Source organism: Anabrus simplex, chromosome 5 (genome assembly GCF_040414725.1).
Source record: "Anabrus simplex isolate iqAnaSimp1 chromosome 5, ASM4041472v1, whole genome shotgun sequence".
Taxonomy (NCBI): Eukaryota; Metazoa; Arthropoda; class Insecta; order Orthoptera; family Tettigoniidae; genus Anabrus; species Anabrus simplex.
In genome coordinates, this window is record NC_090269.1 from 33,892,408 (window position 1) to 33,913,378 (window position 20,971).

Sequence of the window (20,971 nt, forward strand, 5' to 3'; positions counted from 1 at the left end):
CATGTAAAATTACAATGCGGCTTTAACCGTCCGGACCAATGGTCTTGTCCAGGTCTTATCCTAACCGTCCGCACGGCAAGAACCAGTCCAGACCAATCGTGTTTCCACATGAAACTAGAGGCGTAGGGCCGCTTCGCGGCTTCTAACCGTCCAGACCAATGGCCTTGTCCACGGCAAGAATCCTAACCGTCCAGACCAATCGTCTTGTCCACGGCAAGAATCCTAACCGTCCAGACCAATCGTCTTGTCCACGGCAAGAATCCTAACCGTCCAGACCAATCGTGTTTTCACATGAAACTAGGGGCCTAAGGCCGCTTCGCGGCTTCTAACCGTCCAGACCAATGGTCTTGTCCACGGCAAGAATCCTAACCGTCCAGACCAATCGTCTTGTCCACGGCAAGAATCCTAACCGTCCAGACTAATCGTCTTGCCACCAGCTATCGAAGCACCTCACTCATTAGTTCCTCCGTACAGAGGTTGGCAGCTCTGAGCATAGCTTCACAACATCCTTCCCGAGAAGGCCGCGAGCGTGTAAACAAACGACAGTCGTTCCGCGCGCAGCTGAATGTAGCGAGTGCTGGGCTGCGAGAAGTAAAGCATTGATATTTTTATTGGTAGATCTGCTAAAATGAAATGCCATCTTTCAGGTTTAGTGTTTTCTTTTGTTGGTTGGAATCAACACCACCACTGATCTCCCGAGGAAGCTAATTAACCAGTGAACAATGGATACGACTGCTGTAAAATTCAACATTTTTATTGATTAATAATAATAATAATAATAATAATAATAATAATAATAATAATAATAATAATAATAATAATAATAATAATAGGGCATGGCATTTGTATAGGCTTGGTGTTGACCTAATCGGGATAAAATGAATGGCGAATACGTAATAAACACCCAGTCTCCAAGCCAGGGGAGTTAACAGTATGAGGGAGTTGATTCTGAAAAGTGAACCGGGGCTTTGGAGCAAAGACAAGCGTTCTGTCCATTTAGCCACAAAGCCGGACTTTCATTTGCTAAACCTTAGACTACCATCTCCACTGATCAGAGGTTGAGCTTTGGCAGTAGCAGAGGCCAGTTTATGAAGCAGCTTAGCAACTTGACAACACAGCAGGCTTCTCCGTTGGCTACTGGCTGCAGCTCAAACCGCTGAAGGCTTCACGTTCACTAAACTAACCATCGAAAAGAGGTAACCTAAGTCTAGTGGTAGCCCATGCCATAATCTCAGCATACGCCACTGAATGATATCCTACAGAGCACAGTTCCCCGACATTTTGAAAATAAATAACTTATATAGTAAGAACTATGATGATAGAAGACGCTTGCTGGCCAACGCCACACCTACAATACTGTGAATTTCCTAGTCACCTCACGCCCTCTTCAAACGATGCGGAGTAATGTGAGGACTTCCAGTCCTACTGTACATCACAACTACTACCGAGCGAGTTGGCTACGTGATTCGAGCCATACAGCTCTTAGCTAGTATTCGGGATACGGTTAGTTTGAATCCCACTGTCGAGAGCCCTGATAACTTGTATTCCGTGATTCCCATTTTTACATCAGGCAAATCCCTGGACTACGGTACCTTAATTAAGGCCACTGCCACTTCCTTCGCAGTCCTAGCCTTGTCCTATCCCATCATAGCGTAAGACATATCTGAGTTTGTGCAAATAAAAAGAATCGGCCTTACCAGAATCTTCGTCCAATAATATGGAACTGAATGGTACCTAACGTAAGATTTCCTTCCCTCTTCATTGCCTTCCAATCTTCCCATTCCCCACACAGCCCCGTTTCAGCATAGCAGATTAGGCTGCCTGGGCGAGGTACTGGTCCCCCTCCCCAGTAGTATCCCCGACCAAAAGTCTCATGCTCCAGGACATTGCCTTTGAGGCGGTAGAGGCGGTAGAGGTGGGATCCCTCGCTGACTCCGCGGGGAAAGCCAACCTTAGAGGGTAAAAGATTAAATAATATTAAATAGACAACAATTAGAAGAGTATGGTCATTCATGGTTTAATAGAATATTGTGTGTGTATATATTGGGTCACTTTAGAATTGAATTAGAGTGATAAAACATATATATAGTGTTCTTTTCGTAACAATAATAATATCGTATGGCCTCAGCTATTGTATGCTGGCATTTTGGTTCAACGGCATCTAGACTGACTGCGCGTCAATTTCAACGATCATTTTTACTCCTCCAAATAACAGAGTAAACTGGACCTCGTTTGGACGATTTATGACTTTGTCGGGTAAGCACCAAATGCGGAATGACATCGCAAGACATGGAGTGTCGAATGAACTTCTTTCCTATCTTCAAAAACCCATCTACATGTACCGGGTTTAACCCGTGTGATGATAATAATAATAATAATAATAATAATAATAATAATAATAATAATAAATCGAGCGAGTTGGCCGTGAGGTTAGGGGCACGCAGCTATGAGCTTGCATTAGGAAGATAGTGGGTTCGAACCCCCCACTGTCGGCAGTCCTGAAAACGGTTTTCGGTGGTTTCGCATAATAATAATAATAATAATAATAATAATAATAATAATTAATACCGTGTTTTGGTAGGTTGTAGAGGTGTAAGAAGGTGCGGGCGTGAATGGGTGGACGGATGAAAGATCGATGCATAATTTAAAACACTAAAATTGAAAATTTAATTTCTTTCCTTTTTTAATTTTAAACTTTGGAAAACAACAGCAGCAAATTAGGAGCTCGTCGGCTCAAATTACAAGAAAGATCAAAGTTCAGGTACACAATAATTTGTAGAAATGAGCTTGTAGCTCCAAAGTTACAGTATTCAAAAGAGCATCATTGCTCCCTTCAATCAATACTCTAGGAGACTGCGCTCCAAAACTTATTACAATCTAGCCTCTCCAAGGCACAACTTTTACTTCAGATCATTACCCGCTCGACAGTCCGATTTACACTTGACTATAAATAGTTAAGCCAACGGCCGTAGCCGTGTTGAAAAACCGGATCCCGTGAGATCTCCGAAGTTAAGCAACATTCGGCGTGGTCAGGAGTTGGATAGGTTGCCGCGCGCTGTTGGTGGGGGGTAAGGGAATGGAGGAGCGGAAAGGAACTGGCCACTCTACCGCACGTAAACTCCGGCTCAGGAACACCTCTGCGGAGGTTCGGACCTGCCTTCGGGCAGAATAACCCTTACCTTTATAAATACTTAAACAGAGGCAGTAAGTGCCCATTCTAAATGGCCTTAGTGATCAAAAGAAGAGGTTCAAGATATCGGCCGTAAACAAAATGCTACGAAGCGAACACTTGCACTCCTTTGGAAATACAATTTGAAACACTCAAAATCGTATCTGGGCTGATGGCCCTAAGTTACAGAGTCTAGGCCTATACTACAGAGGGTGACTAGATGGAGAAAAATATTAAGTTCCAAGAGAAAAGATAAATTTTAAAGTTTTACAAAATCATAGTCACTCCAATAACACTCTTTATTCCCAAAGTTTCATATGGCCCCGCAGGGACTTGGATAAAGTCCTAAGACTTGCTTGAGAATTTACATTTAAGAGAAGATGTTTAACTTTACAAATTTACATTAAGAAAGAATTTTGAAACCTTCTCCTCAAGTCAGCTTTCTGAAACTATCGCATAATTAAAAGATATCTGCCATTACCTTGAGCTGGTGGGCCTTCCGACGACGGACAAGGCTTACCCCCTGCCTCCACTACGTACGCACTTTAAAATCTCTTGACTGGAGCGATGGAAAAGACAACATGGCCCATAAGCTCCCAGCTTTTATAGCAGAGGGGAAGGTTCCAGAACACTCTGTGCCGAAAGCCTATACACACCTTCAATTTTGATGGCTAATTGAATTAATATTCTAAATTTCTGATTGGCTAATGATTTCATGAAGAAGGAAGAGATAGAAGGGCTAGTAACCTTAGAACACAAAAACAATCTACAAACACTTCAGTTTAGAAAACTCCTAAATACAAAATATATTTTGAAAATTAATTGTACATCCTCCCACCAGAGGGGGCACGTAAGTCGATAGTAGAGACATCTGAAGATAAAGTTCGAAACTTCTTCTGATACACAGTTCAAGGTTTACATTACAGACGGCCTTCTAAAAGGCGCTCAGTTTAAATGTACGGAGTAGATGTACCTCCGGTATAATAATAATAATAATAATAATAATAATAATAATAATAATAATAATAATAATAATAATAATAATAATAATAATAATAATAATAATAATAATAATAATAAACACATAACAACAGTAATAAGCGGTACTGGGTTTCGAAATACAGGGAGGATAAAATGATCAAGATGGGAGTTCAATTTCATGCACTGTTTTTCCTATTTCCTCTGAATAATTTCCTAGTCTACGATATGGCTAATGAGGATGGAAGCGTAGGATCCTCCCTCGGTGCAGCAGCATTTCCTGTCTGTGCTCTCATAATTATGTGCATTTTGCTGACAATGTGCCATCAGATAACTCCAATAAATCTCAACTGCCCATTATGTTCCAGGCCAGCGAAGCTATTGAATTCAATTAGTCCTATTAACGGCTTGACCAGATTTGAAATGTGAACAGCGGGACCCTCGAGCCTCCGGTAAGAGGATTTACAGCCTCCCACACCGTAATGCGGTAAGGGGTGTATATAGATCAGTGTAGAATCTAGAGGTTGTTTTGCTCCTAGGGTTACTGTTCCCAGGCAAAGAGAAAGGATGGAAGAAGTGGGGACGTAATAGGAATCGAAAATAGTGACAAGATCAAAAACATCCCAACGTGTTTATGGACTGTGGATATGGTCTCATACAACAGCCCACATGGTGGCCATGATCGTTAAGGCGTTGAAGTCTTTACGGTCTGACATCGTGGTTAGCCAGTTCGAGTCCCGTTGTTCGAAAATTATTTCACCATCAGAATGGTGGCCGGCAGGGTAGGAAAGGTGGTGGTATATAATTTGTAACCACTAGATTGCGTGCCAAAATCCCGGATAAATTCCAAACCTATCCGCAGTGTTCATATGGAGTGAGGGAATATGACGCTGTTGATGCTGATTCGTCCGTCGGATGGCGACGTAAAGCTTTGAGCAGACCCCTTGGTGTTATACGTGCCATACCTCATTATCATCGCCATCCCACATCCAGACGCGCAAGTCGCCTATCGGCGTCAAATAGAAAGACCTGAACAAGGCAAGCCGAACATGTCCTCGGACACTCCCGGCAGTAACAGCCACGATAAATAAATAAATAAATAAGTAAATAAATAAATAAATAAATAAATAAATAAATAAATAAATAAATAAATAAATAAACTCACACATGATTGATAACTTGATTTCCGAATTAACACCGACGTTTATGGTGCAAATTTATGCGTCTCAAATAATCACAATTACGGCCGTTTTGGGCATATTCATCAATACCGCTTGTTCAAATCCATGATTTATTTAGGTTTCGTAACGGAGAGAAACCTCCAGAAAACATAACGTAGGCAAAACGTAAATTGTTTTGCCAGCTTTCATACTCTCCCAATGTCATCGCCGTTGTAGCCAACAGATGTTTCGACCAGTTCTAGCTAATGTGTGCAGTTGTGCGAATTTACACTTTGTGTAGCGTTTGGTTGGTCATAAATATGTAGTTATCGAAGGCTGAAGAGCTGAAAACGGAAATGTCACCCTAGAGACCCAAACGCGAATCCTCCTCATGTAGCATTTTATCATGTACTTCTTTCACAAACCCTTGTTTGTTTGTTTGTTTGTTTGTTTGTTTGTTTGTTTGTTTGTTTGTTTGTTTGTTTGTTTGTTTGTTTGTTTGTTTGTTTGTTTGTTTGAGTTCTCAACCCGTAAGTATATAACTGTATTAGATACCTAAACGTCGCTGAAAAATGCTCTATGGTGGTTTCCCGTTACTTTCTTCACTGAACCAGAAGGTGCTACCACATATCAGTCTGCCAAGCCTACTACTATTCATAACGGGTACTGTCTACATAAAGAATGAGCATCGCTCATACCTCAGTCATTTTCATATTATCAAAGCCAAGGATGAGACTGAGAGTAGGATTGCCAGGTTTTTGAAATGCCAATAAAAGACAGGTCATGTCTAGAAGACATAACGACATTTGCTCAAGAAAACACTGAGATATAATTTACTACACTACAATTACACTGCAGACACAAACTTTATAACAGTATTTTGCTGTTTCATTTTCTACATAAAATGTTTAAAACCCGTATTTTTCTTCACCTTTAACCTTTTTAAATAATGTTGAATCTCTCTTAATTAAGCCATGACATGTCTAACAACTATGATCAAAATTAAGTGAGACTTGAATTTCTGACTTTATCAAAGTTGCTGAATTCCTTTCATCATTTAATTCGTTTATAAGAATTGATAAAACGCTTTCAACATATGCATCGAACCAGCTATACTTAGAACATAAGACACCAACATCAGTATATTTGGAACAGCGTCTAAACTTTAGAGGAAAAATTCACCCAATTTTAAATTCACATTACAACTGTGATCGCTATCAGTATCAGTACAGGTGTATCTAACTCTAGCATCACGTAATTCAATGTTATGGGAAGATAATTCTTCATAAAAGTAATACAAATCAAAAGCTCGACACATTTTAGTAGATCTCAAAGAATGAATCATTTCTTCAAAACTAGAAAGTGAACATCTTTCAAATGTAAAGCTATAGTTTCTTAAAAATATTAACATCTCTGAAGTCATAAATATTTTCCATATCATTTATTGCAGCATTTAAAAAGTTCTTTGGGTTAGATTTCGCTTTATTCTGAAGGTTTGGACGGAGTTGATCTATTAATGACGCAATTTACCCACTGAACCTCAATTTTGGACACTGGACCTTAATTTTGACATTGTATTATAACAATGATAACTTGAAGTAAGCTCAAGTATTGCTTCATTAAAATGCAGAGTGTCGTTAATTGTTGCGTTGATATGAACCAGATGCCTCTGTGTCGAGTCCTGCACTTGCGCTCGGCGCCGGCGATTCGCTCATCTACTAGGCCTATACGGTTCGATCATAGTGCAGAATCGCTAGATGAATGCAGCATAGGTAAATGCTACGGTAAACAGATAATTTTAACCACGGCAGAAGTGACTTGTCTGAATATGGGAAAAAAGAGCGTCCCGTATTCTGTTAAAATGGGACAGTACTTCATCTTTCAAATACGAGAAATTCCGTATAATACGGGACACCTGGCAACCCTGGCTACGCATTAGCATGTGATTGGGGAAGAGCTGTCCATGCACATACCACCATGTTGAGGGCACGCGGAGGAGATGGTACTACCACTGCCTTCGTGAAGTACAGGCCGTACTGTAGCAAGCGCGGGAAAGCAATCAGCTGATCGTTAGGGGAGAAGTTTAGCACGTGAGTTAGTTGAGTTACATGTGAATTCTTCGCTGTTTTATTGAAATGTTTAATGTTGGCCGCATGTTTACTCAGATATATATAAGACTGAGTCATTGTCGACTGCATCATTAAGTGAAAAGTCCTCAATTAGTGAAGAAAACTTAGTGTGAGCGTATATTCATGTGAGGCTAGAGGTTAAGAACATCGCTCAGGCGTGTTTTAATTTTAAAGTTTATTTGTGTAATGTTATAACCCTAGTGTAAAATGAATTGAGTTAGTGCATTCAGCGTTTTATTATCAACCACGATGTGTATATAATTGAATTAAGGTTGTCAGTGAGAGAAATCACCATACTAAGAGTTGCTGTGTGCCTGGCTGCAAAGCAGATTATAAACGAGGAGAGTACACTCCAGTATTTGTGTTTCCTTCTGATGAAGAAAGGGTTAGGTAGTTTAAGACGGCTATTCCTAGGGAGAAATTAATAGTTAATCACTACACAGTTGTGTGTATCAATCAATTTCCTGCAGACTAAATCCTGAGGGAAATAGGAGAGTCTCGTCTAGATGGTGATTTATAATTTCTTATTATGTTAAAAGCATAGGTAACATTATATGTATTTTTGTGTAATCAGACTTATGGCTTATTTAAATTTGGTGTATCTGAAAATGCAAATCCAATTCATGCCTTTTACCGCTTTAGGTAGAAATGTATTGTAAAATAACACTGCTGAGATTTTTCCTATCAAATTTCATATCATAGGCAATGGAACAGGATAATTACATGAAAATTGAATATGAGAATATTGTATAGGCATCATTTGTTGTTTAAAAATCTACATTTTAAAAACAATAACTGAATTTCATGACAGTGAGAGTAAATGTTTTGTTATTGTTGGAGGATAGCTTACTCGTAATGTTTCTTGTAGGTACTGAATTGGTGGTACAGAAATAATGTACATTTGTAGTATATTCTATTGGTAATTGGTTGCTTGTTTTCTATTAGTGTGTATGATGTGAATGTTCCAGTTGACTAGAAAATAGATAGAAATGGCAATAATATATCTCAGAGTGTTAGCCTGTACTCACCAGAACGAACGGATATACGCCAGAAATAGAACGTTACGGGGAATGATATGCATTGTATGTGAGAACTAACAAATATTTATGAATAGTTTTTGGTTTTATAAGGTGTTGACAGTTTCTTAAGTAACTTAAACGAGTGTGTTATTCAAGCGGAGCGGATGCTTATCGCCTCCAAGTCCCACCCATAGCGTGACGTCATCAGAGCTACAGTACGGCCTGTATATCACGAGGGCAGTGGTACTATGGAATTCATGCAATAACTTACATTGCACAGGCATTAAAACACCTGTCGATAGGTTACTTCTATTCCTGAAAAATGGGATAATACGTTAAGAACCGATATTAATACATCGAAAGTAAAATGTTAAAAATGTGTCAGAACAGGAAGCAGAATATGTTTACTGAATTTTCTGTACCAGTACAGTTGTTAGGAAAATATGTGTTTCTTCAGAATAACTGTTTAGTTCTTAAGGAATATCATAAATGAATAGGAAAAATGCCAAGAAGAAGAAGAAAAAGAAGCAGCCTAAAGATTCAAAATACGTTTTCTGAATATTCCAACCTACAGCTTACTTAATTTAGTTCTGAGGGCCCCTTGTCTAGTTACTTTCTTCTAGCTCGGAGGATAGGTGTTTGTGTTTGTCTCATTACACATCTTATGTACACACAACATATCACACTACAAACCACTACACAAACACAATAGTGAACACATCCCTCCACATAGGATTGGCGTCACGAAAAACGTCGAGGCGTAAAACTCTGCTAAATCCATACAAAATTCCGACCCTAGGCAATTGGGAAAAGCCCTGAAGGAAGAAGAAGAAGAAGAAGAAGAAGGAGATGTAAGGCTAAACTTACTCTCCTTTAATGTTGACGAGTGATTGAACTACTGTATAAGCTCTCACGTCTCATTCATAGAAAATATTTGGCAATATATAATCACTCCATCACATGGTACTACAACAGATCCACTAACCGACATGATTCCGTAGAAAAACATTCCCGGAACTGTGAGCATTACCATGTGCTAACCATGCATTCGAAGCTGAAGCGACCACATGGCGATACGCGAGCGTGTTCAATATGCCGCATATATCAGCGCGCTCCGTGAGTATAGATAAGTAATATTGAAGTCTTTGACCCTAACTGGGACAGCGAAATAAAACTAGCCCATACTATACATCTCACAAGAAATGGATCTGAACTTTCACATATCTAACACCTCGTTTAAATATCTTCACATGTTCTACGAAGCAGGCGCGTTTGCTCGTTAGGTTCAGTGACGGGAAAAGTACAAAATAAAAGTAATTGGGCTGAATTACAGTTACTTGAGAAATATATTACTCAATTACTAATCAGTAAAATTACAATTACATCACAGAACGTGAGTCATTAGAAAATCATTGACATTCTTTCACATGGTATTAAAATTTGCAAGGAAAAAAGACATTACTCTATTTATTTCTTAGCAAAAGGGATATCAAGTGACTACCATCACTAAGTATAGGGTCTCTCATACAAACCCAGACCGAAGACACTGTGTTTGTACTCTGGGCTACGGCAGCTGAAGTATGGGAGGCGCGCGCATAGTTCTTGACCTTGCAAGCAGCCTGCACGTGTTCGACCTGGCAAGACAGTTATCATCGCAACATCATATTTTCGAATGTAAAAGTTCTGGTTTCATCTTAATGGTCGTGTCAACAGTCTTAACTTTCACTATTGGTGTGCAGAAAACCCCCACTGGTAATGCTGTTTATGAAGTCCCTCATTATGATAGGAAGATTGGTGTTTGGTGTGCTGTTAAGCAAGACGAATAACTGGGCTTTTTTCTTCTTTCGAGACGACAATAAATGCAGAGAGATACCAAGATGACATTTTGACGCCGTTTTTCTATCAGTTAACGGAAGAAGAAAAATCGCGTAGGTGGTTTTAACAAGATTCAAACCCTGCTCATACAACAGAAGATTCTGTTCTTATAATCTCGGAAGTGTTTGCAGACAGAATGATCAGTGCTGGTCTATTTACCCCTCGTTCTCCAGATCTAACAGTGTGTGGTTTTTACTTGTGGAGTAAACTGAAAGAAAAAGTGTATCGAACAAATCCTCACATATTGGAGGAACTGAAAGAAAATGTAACCGCTCTTTCGGGCGTACATAAATAAAAATAATAACAAATGTTACCGCTGTTCGGGACAATTACGGTTACCATAAATAATAATAATAATAATAATTAATATAACCAGTAATAAATAAGATAATACTTAATCTGAATAAGGAGGTAGAAATATGACGCAGTGGCGGAGAATTCATATAAACCAAATACAGGGAACACTTACAGGCCTAAAAATGACAACTAAGACAGGATGTGGAACGTGCTGGGAAGCCCTACTGAGGTCCATGGAAACGTATGACGTTATGGGGGAGAAAAGACTTATAAGAAACACCTCTAGCTCAACTATATTAAAAATGACAAAGTTTTACAGAATACAGTTCCACGACACGGAAACAAGACATACTTAAGTAACTTAACATACAATTTGATTTAACGAAGAAGGTGATGCTACATTAAAGGTATAGTTTAAACCGAAAGTATTTAATGGATGAAAGAATAGAAACTACGGCAATTGGAACCTAGGGTAAACTCGGACACATTAAATTAAACTTTTAAGATGACATTAAGCGAAGAAATAATGAAACTCAAAAGGAATTAAACTAAATGAAACGAAACCGGAAAACATTGAGAATAACATTGCAAAAACACTGAAATAACACTTACTTCGGAAAGGCAGGAGTTCCCGAGGGTAGAAGCCCTCGAGCGCGAACGCTCGCTAGGGCGGTCGGATGGAAATGACGCCGAGCTCACGCATCATTTTTCGAAGCCGGCCACAAGGCCGGAAATGGCCCGATTACAATCAACCAATAAGATCAAACTTACCCTAGATTCCTGGACCTTTTTGCCAATAGGAAATCTCGTTACCATATATGGTAATTTTAACATCGTTAGCAATTGCACAAGTTCTGGAACATTACGATTACAACACCAAAATTTCATCATAGGAAACCGCGCTTGCAGTACAGGTACAGAATGCTCCAAAATAAATCACCTTACAAATTTTACATCAGATTACATAAAACTACATTTTTAAAAAAATCACTTCAAAACACTTTCGCATGTTGCAATGTTCATACAGTTCCATATTATCGTGATGTTTCCATAATTAAAACAAATTTACAAACATATTTCAGTTACACAAAATTCCAGTAGAGTCCAGAGTTGCAAAAAAAATTAAAACCTTCAGACAAATAAAAAAAATTAAAATTTACATTTCCAAACACACTGTAGTTTCAGTTCTCCGTCCCACCAACCGGTGACAGAAAACATTACGAATGAAATCAGGAACATTACAGTGGCAGAACTCACTCACGTCCGCCAGAATGTGGTTACCAGATACAATGCATGTATAACCCAGGAAGGATGGCACTTCCAGTATCTTTTATACGGTAAGATTTCATATAAGATTGTATACAGGCTTAAAGCAGGGTGGCCGTGCGCGACATAAGCTCGGCTGAGGCAGCTGCCGTAGCGCAGAGTACAATCACCGTGCGTTCGGTCTGACTTTATATGAGAGACCCTGCAAGGGCTCTCTTCCATTGGAAGCGGTAACCTGCGAAAAGCTGCGATGACGATTTCATACGAACAAGCACGAAAATGGCCGAACGATCCAAACCGCGGAATTCAAGCGAGAATGCGTCCATTGGAATCGGCGTTGTTCGTCAGTGAACGCACGAACACCTGCAAACTATCCAGATTACTTTGGATTTTTCGGCCAAAGAGCTGCGTTTTATCATCAATGCTGAAAAGTTGATACTTTTGGTACAAGATGGGAAGTATTCGTGGGACCAGCGAGAGTCTAATTACTACATGCGGGATGTGTAGAAGTTGTTATGGAGTGAGGTGGCGAGAGAAATGGGTGAGCTAGGTAAATTTTATTTTATATAGTTTATTCATTTTATACCACTTTACTTGGTTCTTATATATGAAGATACTTTACAACACAAGTTCAAAGTGTAATTTTCATAACAAACTCTAGCAATATTTATATCTTCCCGTCCGATCACTTCATACCTACGTCTGATTATGTTTTTATAAAATATATTCTAAAAGTGTCGGATATAATAAATCATTGCTTCCAGTGTTCGAATCATACATAGTAAATAAAGGTAAAGTTTCTCATTTCAGATACATGTTATCATTCTGTGACTTGATAACGAGACTCCACACATATTCCCAAGTGCTGTGGCAGCTCGAACCCAGCTTTATCGCACTGATGAGAGAGAATCATTTCCGCTATTTCTATCAACCTCTCGCTGTTACAAAACATGCTCTGGGATAAGAGATTTCCTTTGCCTGGTTGGGAATTAGGATATGAATGTTAAAATTGGAAAAAATAAGCAGAAGGGGAGAAATTCTCCAGCTTCCCATTTCAAAATGAACATTGCTTACCTCAAATTTTCAGCCAGTCGTATTTCAGGCGAAACAGTTTCTCGAAAGTTACTGTACTTCTTTAACTAATATTGTATTTTTTGTAATATGTATCGAAATGTCTCACATGTCATGCGAACATAACCAAAGTACTGTCTTTCGTCCTTTTCCAGATCAGTCCATATATGTGAAAATTCACCAAACACTTGTCTTTTCGATAACATCATTTACCCACTCCCGTCTCCTTTTCTGAGATCTTCTCGCTAGCAGAGGTGTATCTAATGCATAGAGATAACACAAATCTTCCGGAGACGCCATCATCTCACACATACATCTACTAAACAACTAGGCCGAATATGCATCCGAAGGACGATAGCGTACGCACGATTTCGGACGAACAGACTTCGCACGGATTCGTCCGAGCTCGCAGTTCGCAGGTTTCCGCTTCCAGTGAACGAGAAGCCTGAAGGCGGCTACACACGTTACTGTATAACTGTGCGATTTAACTGCAATGATGAACTGCGCTGTAAAACTGAAAGCCCAATAGCCTCCATACGGTACAGATAACTGCGTCGATCGACAGTACTCATCAGACATTTATCAAAGCAACATGTCATCTACGGACGATGATGGCGTACTAGCGGTGTTGGGCCTATGTGTGTGTGTATAATAAAAAGGCAAAAGAAGACACGCAGCGTGTGGTCTAATATTGACTACTGCAGAGAAAGCAATATTCACACGTAAATTTATTAAATAAGTTACGCTTCGTACCGAAGTCATATACGAAGTCCAATAGATGAAAGTACCACAAACGCGGAGTGTATATCTCGTCAGTGCCTGACCCCGTTATTTTAGATTGTTTCACTTTGTTTAACTCCTTTTTGTAAGAACTCCTAAGATTATTAATATTTTTTACAACTACGTCTCTGTTGGCTTTGCAGTCCATTAATTTATATTTTTCAATCAACTTACTGTAGGCGGCGTCTTTTCTGTTCCGATTGTGATAATCTTTAGACTTCGTCTTCCAGAGACAAGACTCATTTCCATAGCATTCAATGAAAGCTTCTAAATGCTCACGATATCCGCTTTGGTCTTCCTGAGACATGTTGTGGTATCTTAACGAGTGACTCACTTGAACTGAGCAATCGGCGGTCGCCCCGGTCCACATGTTGCGATAAAACTGTGCAAACGCAATCGACACAGTTTTATTGGTTAGAAAAATGAACTTGCTCCGATGAACTGTGCAACCAGAAATAACTGCAACGATTTACCATCCACACGTGAGATAAATCTCCGCAGTTCGGTTGGTGCAGTTAAGTCGCACAGTTATACCATAACGTGTGTAGCCACCTTAAGACTTAACGAACTTTCAGACGATTGTTCCCAAGCAGCATTTGAATGCCACGTTCTTGTTTTAATTATTTTTCAGGGCCAACTAATTCAAAATATGTCTTCAAATAGGGAATGGAAATTCATTAACCCTTTCGCTACCTCATGTTTATTCCGATTTCACTCTCACTCAAGTAGTACACGATTATCTAAATCTGAACCAGTAACCACAAGAAGTTGCGAGTAAATGAACGAATGCATGTCGTATACCCTTGGCGCGACGCCTTGCAAGTGCTGGGGCTCCAAACAAGACGAGTCGGTCCTGCTCCAAAGTTGCCATATTCTCGATGTGAATATATCGATTACTACAAGGAGTATAATTTAAGACTTCGTAGCAGAGTACCGAGGCATAGGAGCGCAGAGAAGCGGTGACAGCGAGCGCAGTGCCCGCAATGGCAAGTGGACGTAATCGTCTCAAAGAAGCGCCATGATTACACCTATAGAAACTGAACAAAACTGCACTCACCAGCTATACACGTGTTCAGGACATACAGATAAATAAATAAAGCAAACGAATAAACTAGCAAATGCAACCGAACTCACCACTGAATGAGTCCTGTAAGATCGTATTTTTCTTTTCTGTTTTTCATTTTTTATTACGTACTGACGAATGTGAAAAACCTGTTTCCTGAGCTACCCTCCGAAGCAACTTATGTGGACTGACTTGCAGTCTTGCCTGTATATCTTATAACCTCTCCTGTGTGAGCTGTTCCCCTTCGCTGTTTTTTCTTATTATTTACGTAACCAATACTGCGCCAGTTGTGAACGAGTTGTTGCACATAACGATTCGATGAAACTGTAGAACAGGGAAACTCTCTGCAAAATTTCTGAAGGCACTTTTTAACTGGTTTCTTCTTCTTGTGCAAATAACACCAGACCAAAAATATTCTCTGCGCTGTAGTGTACTTATCAAATGCGATAATAACCTCACAACACAACTTAAAAGCGAACTGCTGTGTCAGCAGTCAAGACTTATTACGCCAAGCTTGACACAAGCCATAATATGGCGCTCTCTTGGGGATTCCCGCGGCATGTGAGCAGAAGTGGGAAGTCATACTCCCTGTAGAATGTAACGATTACTATAAGGCCCGGTTTCATCAACACATGTTAAATATATACTAACAAGTAGTTAGTTAATACGGAGTTAAAATTTTAACATCTTGCTAGGTTTCTTGCGTTTCATCAAACTTTTCGTGTGAAATGTTAACTAATCGACTGTTAACTCTCCCAATATTGCGAACTGGTGCGAATCAAGGAGGCAGTGGTACGAACATTTGTTTTACAGCGCGCTCCGATGCGCTTTTGTTTGTGTACAGCTGTAAAATATGGCGCGAGAAGTAAAACGGAATCGTAGTTCTAATTTTTTTCTCCTTCGAGAAAGAGTTGTTAATTGAATTAGTATATGTATATAAGTTATTGAGTGCAAGCGCACGGATGGCTTGACGATAAAACAAAAGGAGAGGCGTGGGAGAAAGTCCGCGATGGTTTCAATGGGGTTAACAGATACTTTTTTAGCGGGTATCCACTGTCACCTAACAAAATCAGTTCGTTAATTGTCCAACTTCAAACTGTGCTCCGATATGGGAGTTATTAAATATTGTATTGTCGTGTGCAGAACCAGACCACCTAGCAAGTATATCCCTGATTTGGAGGTTAGGCTCATTAATCACCTGAACATTAACGGAGAAATATCCCTTCCGATTACGATATATTTCGGCCCAATTGCCTCCAGGTGTTCTTTCATGTGTGTAATCCATTGCACCTAGAACAAACACTAGGAAAACGGCTTATTTCATAGAAGTCGCGGATAATTTGCTGACGCTCTTGTACCGAAGGGAATGTAATGTTATATGCCTCCTCCTCATGGATGCTATTGCTGCAGACACTCGTCAAACAACTCTACTAACAGTGGCTTTAGAAATTCCAGCATTGTCTCCGACCATTATGTGAAAATAACCAGTAGCAAAAAATCGTAATATTATCATAGGCCTACCTGCCATAACCAGTAGCAAAAAATCATAATATTATCAGTATCTGCAACATTGGAGAAAGAGGTTAAGTTTCTCTTCGTAGGATATTCTAACCTCACTCGAATTTCGTCAACAACCTTAACAACGACTATTTTCGATAACCTGTATCTATGAAGAAATTCCGCATCCGTCAAATTTTCAAAAGTCATTACGTCGCTGAACTCTTCTTCGATCAGGATTGTTTTGTAAAAGATCTAAATAGAGCAATTCCGCATCGAAAGCGAGATTCACAGCAGCCATTTTGGAACAGGTTGCTAAATGCTAATGTTAGCCATTTAACATTGGAAATGGCTGATGTTAACTTTAATACGCAGTTTAACATTTGTTAATGTTAACAGTTGTTGATGAAACGCAAATTTTCTTAAATCGTATGTTAAAATGATTTAACACCTTGTTAAGTACTAACATGTGTTGATGAAACCGGGCCTAAGTGTAATTAACATGTTATTCCAGGAATAAATTACGAATAAAAATTCTATTTTGTGAAAAGTAACGATTACAAGTTAAAAAGTACTGGATAAATAATCATTACAAGTAATTCGATTACTTTTACTCAATTACTTCCCAACTCTGATTAGGTTCAATGGTTATTTGAAACCCCTGCCATTAACAAGCCACTTATTTTCGTAAGGGTGAAATCAGGAAGAATATTGCGGGGTTTTTTTTTGGCTTTCTTCGCGTAGAATCTAGTCCTCCGCAACTTTTAATGTCGTTGCCCACCACTCTTGAACATACGATATATTGCGCCCCATTTACTTTTTTACTCCTCCCTCTCACTCATCACACTGCACAAAAATCCGGCTCACGAAAACTTCTGTTAGGTAACAATAGTAATAATTAGTGGCTTGTGACAGAAAATGATGCTCTTAGTGCTTTTTTAGGAACTGTAACATGCTTTGATAAGAATCTGATATTTATTTGTGACGCTTAAAAAGGGCGACAGGTTTACTCACGTGCCTTGGATGTTTTAAGTTTCTTCTAAGATTTAAAGGTTTCAAACTATCATTGGCTAAAATATCCTAGCAAGGAACACGCTGTAGGCGGTCCTGGTTATTCACAAGAAAGCTAGTGAAACCTAGTTTTTGATAATCGTCCTGATATTTGCGCACTTTTTAAAAAAATAATTCAACTTACCGGCGAGAGCTGAAGCAAATGAGGAAGATGAACATATACCTACAACTAATTTCGCATCCTGTTCTTTATTAGGTGTTTTCGTGGGAGAACCACTTGTCCATGATTATGACCACTCCTACTCAGAACGTGCAGAAATCCATCTACTGTATATAACACGGTGTACTGTTCACTCGCACTGACTTACGGGTTTCAGGTTGAGAAAGAATAATCTGTTTTCGTAGGTAGTGAAGGTAAAATTGCCAAGTGCCTTATTGTCATCGTCCATCATTTTGTAACACCTTCTAAACTGCAACATTCCCAGCAAAAATAATAAATCATATCATCAGGCGTAGTTGCACAGAATTAGTCCTTTTTTTTTTTTTTTGCTAGTAGCTGGGATTCGAACCCACTATCTCCCAGATGCAAGTTCACAGCCGTGCTCCTCTAACCGCATGGCCAAGTCGCCCGGACAGAATTAGTCCCAGAAACAATTAAAGCTGTTACGAGAAATAAAACAGGCCGGGCTGAGTGGCTCAGACGGTTGAGGCGCTGGCCTTCTGACCCCAACTTGGCAGGTTCGATCCTGGCTCAGTCCGGTGATACTTGAAGGTGCTCAAATATGTCAGCCTCGTGTCGGTAGATTTACTGTCACGTAAAAGAACTTCTGCGGGACGAAATTCCGGCACTTCGGCGTCTCCGAAAACCGTAAAAGTAGTTAGTGGGACGTAAAGCAAGTAGCATTATTGGAAATAAAACAAAACAATGGCTTCTTAAAATAATTCGTCACAATAAGTAAAAATGAACTAATTAAATTTTTTGAACAATGTTACAAAAGCATAAAACAAACCTTCCTTTTTCAAGTAAGCAATCATTGTTTTAACAAGATTTTCTTCTCCCTAGCACACCCACATAACTCATTATGTCTATGCTTTGTACTGTTAGTATCTCTGTCACATTCACTTGTCTTGTACTAATATCTCAATAAAGTCTTATATACAAAATCACTTAGGCAAAGATGCAATTCCTCTCCCATCTCCTACTTCTTCACAACCTTACCCACCTCCTTCTTCCCTCAAATCTCCCCAACACGCCCCCATCTTTTGGCCAGAGAGGGGGCGAAACCCTCTAGGTGGCCCACCTCACCCCTTCAGGGTGGGGAATGAAAGCATTTATAGTAGTAGTAGTAGTAGTAGTAGTTCAAAACTAATATGCTTTCACGGAAACACACTCACTACCTTACATAGAATTTCACAATTGCTGACCAGAAATGCTGGCCTGCCAGTACAAGTTCGTATATTAAGTGCTGTCATACGTTTTTGACCGCAGCAATTAACTCCAGCGCCCTTTCAGATCCGAACCGACACCAGTGGCGCCTGCTTTCACCCATTTGAATCACTGCTCCCTCATATCAGAATTTTAATCTTCCTTGAGAGAGCTGGAAATTGAATCTAGGGAAATCTAGATTCAATTTCCAGCTCTCTCAAGGAAGATTAAAATTCTGATATGAGGGAGCAGTGATTCAAATGGGTGAAAGCAGGCGCCACTGGTGTCGGTTCGGATCTGAAAGGGCGCTGGAGTTAATTGCTGCGGTCAAAAACGTATGACAGCACTTAATATACGAACTTGTACTGGCAGGCCAGCATTTCTGGTCAGCAATTGTGAAATTCTAAGTAAGGTAGTGAGTGTGTTTCCGTGAAAGCATATTAGTTTTGAACTACTACTACTACTACTACTATACATGCTTTCATTCCCCACCCTGAAGGGGTGAGGTGGGCCACCTAGAGGGTTTCGCCCCCTCTCTGGCCAAAAGATGGGGGCGTGTTGGGGAGATTTGAGGGAATAAGGAGGTGGGTAAGGTTGTGAAGAAGTAGGAGATGGGAGAGGAATTGCATCTTTGCCTGAGTGATTTTGTATATAAGACTTTATTGAGATTTTAGTACAAGACAAGTGAATGTGACAGAGATACTAACAGTACAAAGCACAGACATAATGAGTTATGTGGGTGTGCTAGGGAGAAGATGCGAGGCTAGGATATGGTAGAAAGAGGGGAAGTAAACAAGGGAAGTAAGGAGAAGGCGGAGGAAGTCAGGAGGAGGTGGAGATAGGGTACGTAGGGTGGTGAAGGTGGGACTGAAGATGAAAGAAGATGAGGATGGGGCAGTGGAGGAGGAGGGTTAGGCCGGGGGCGACTGAGAAATGTAGGAAGACGGTGGAGGGTTTGGTGGGCGGGGGGGGGGGGGGAGAATGGGAGGGTTCGACGCGATGATGGCGACCATAGATGTGCATGCCGCGAGCGATAAGGCGCTGGACGTCGGTAGACGTTGGCAGTTGTATGCGTACCAAGAAGGTAGGTCCGTCAGCGTTGTATATACGGAAAGCCCGTCGTACTGGAAGGCCTGCCTGGCGAAGGTTTTGAGCGATGATGGCAGACGCAATGCTGGGAACCACGCCTCTGATGACACAGCTGCAAGTGGAGGGAGATGGCGGTGGCGCCGAAGGCGGCTGTACCTCGGTCGCTGGAGGAGCGGCAGATGGCTGGGTCGATGAAGGGCGAGGTGGTAGATCAGTGGTGGGAAGGGTGGGGAGAGAAGTGATCAATGAGGGGAAGGATGGGACGAAGTCGTGGTAGTAAGAGAATGGAGAGGAGAGATGTACGCAGAAGTGGTGATGGTGGTGGTAGGGACAGGTAGGATGGATGAAAGATTAACAGAGATGAGAACTGATACGGGGGTGGGCATGGAAAAAGTGGTAGGGCGAAAAGACGTAGATAGTGGTGATGAGGAAGACAGAGGAAGCGGTTGGACAGCATGCGCTACAGATTCTTCATCGGCGTCGGAGTCGTCTTGAAGGTGAGGCGATGTAGGTATCACTTGATGGAGGCGGCGGTTGATGAGCACTCCATGTTCTTGAACGGAGGGGCAGGCAGTAGCTGAGTTGAAGTCGAGGAGGACATCCGGTGCAGGATCAGAGCCGTGAAAGAGGAGTTGAACAAAGGAGAGACCAGTCGGGCGGAGGTCAGCATAAATGTCCTCGTCCGAGAGAGCGAGATCAACGTCACGAACAACGCAGGAGAACATGACTGGGAACGGCCGTCCACCAACTTGGGGCCAGCCTGTGCCTTGGCGACTCGGCGAGGTGCTGAGGTAGATATGGTATGGCACCCCGGCCGAACAAAAAGTATGAGGAATTGTGCGTGGAGCGCGTCCTCTGCAATAGAGATGTGTGTTGTCGTAGTTTTCAACAGGAGTGGAAGAGCTTATTGCTTGGTTTACTGCATTGAGAATATGCTAGTTGCTTTACGTCGCGCCGACACAGTAGGTCTTATGGCGACGATGGGACAGGGAAGGGCTAGGAGTTGGAAGGAAGCGGCCGTGGCCTTAATTAAGGTACAGCCCCAGCATTTGCCTGGTGTGAAAATGGGAAACCACGGAAAACCATTTTCAGGGCTGCCGACAGTGGGGTTCGAACCTACTATCTCCCGAATACTGGATAC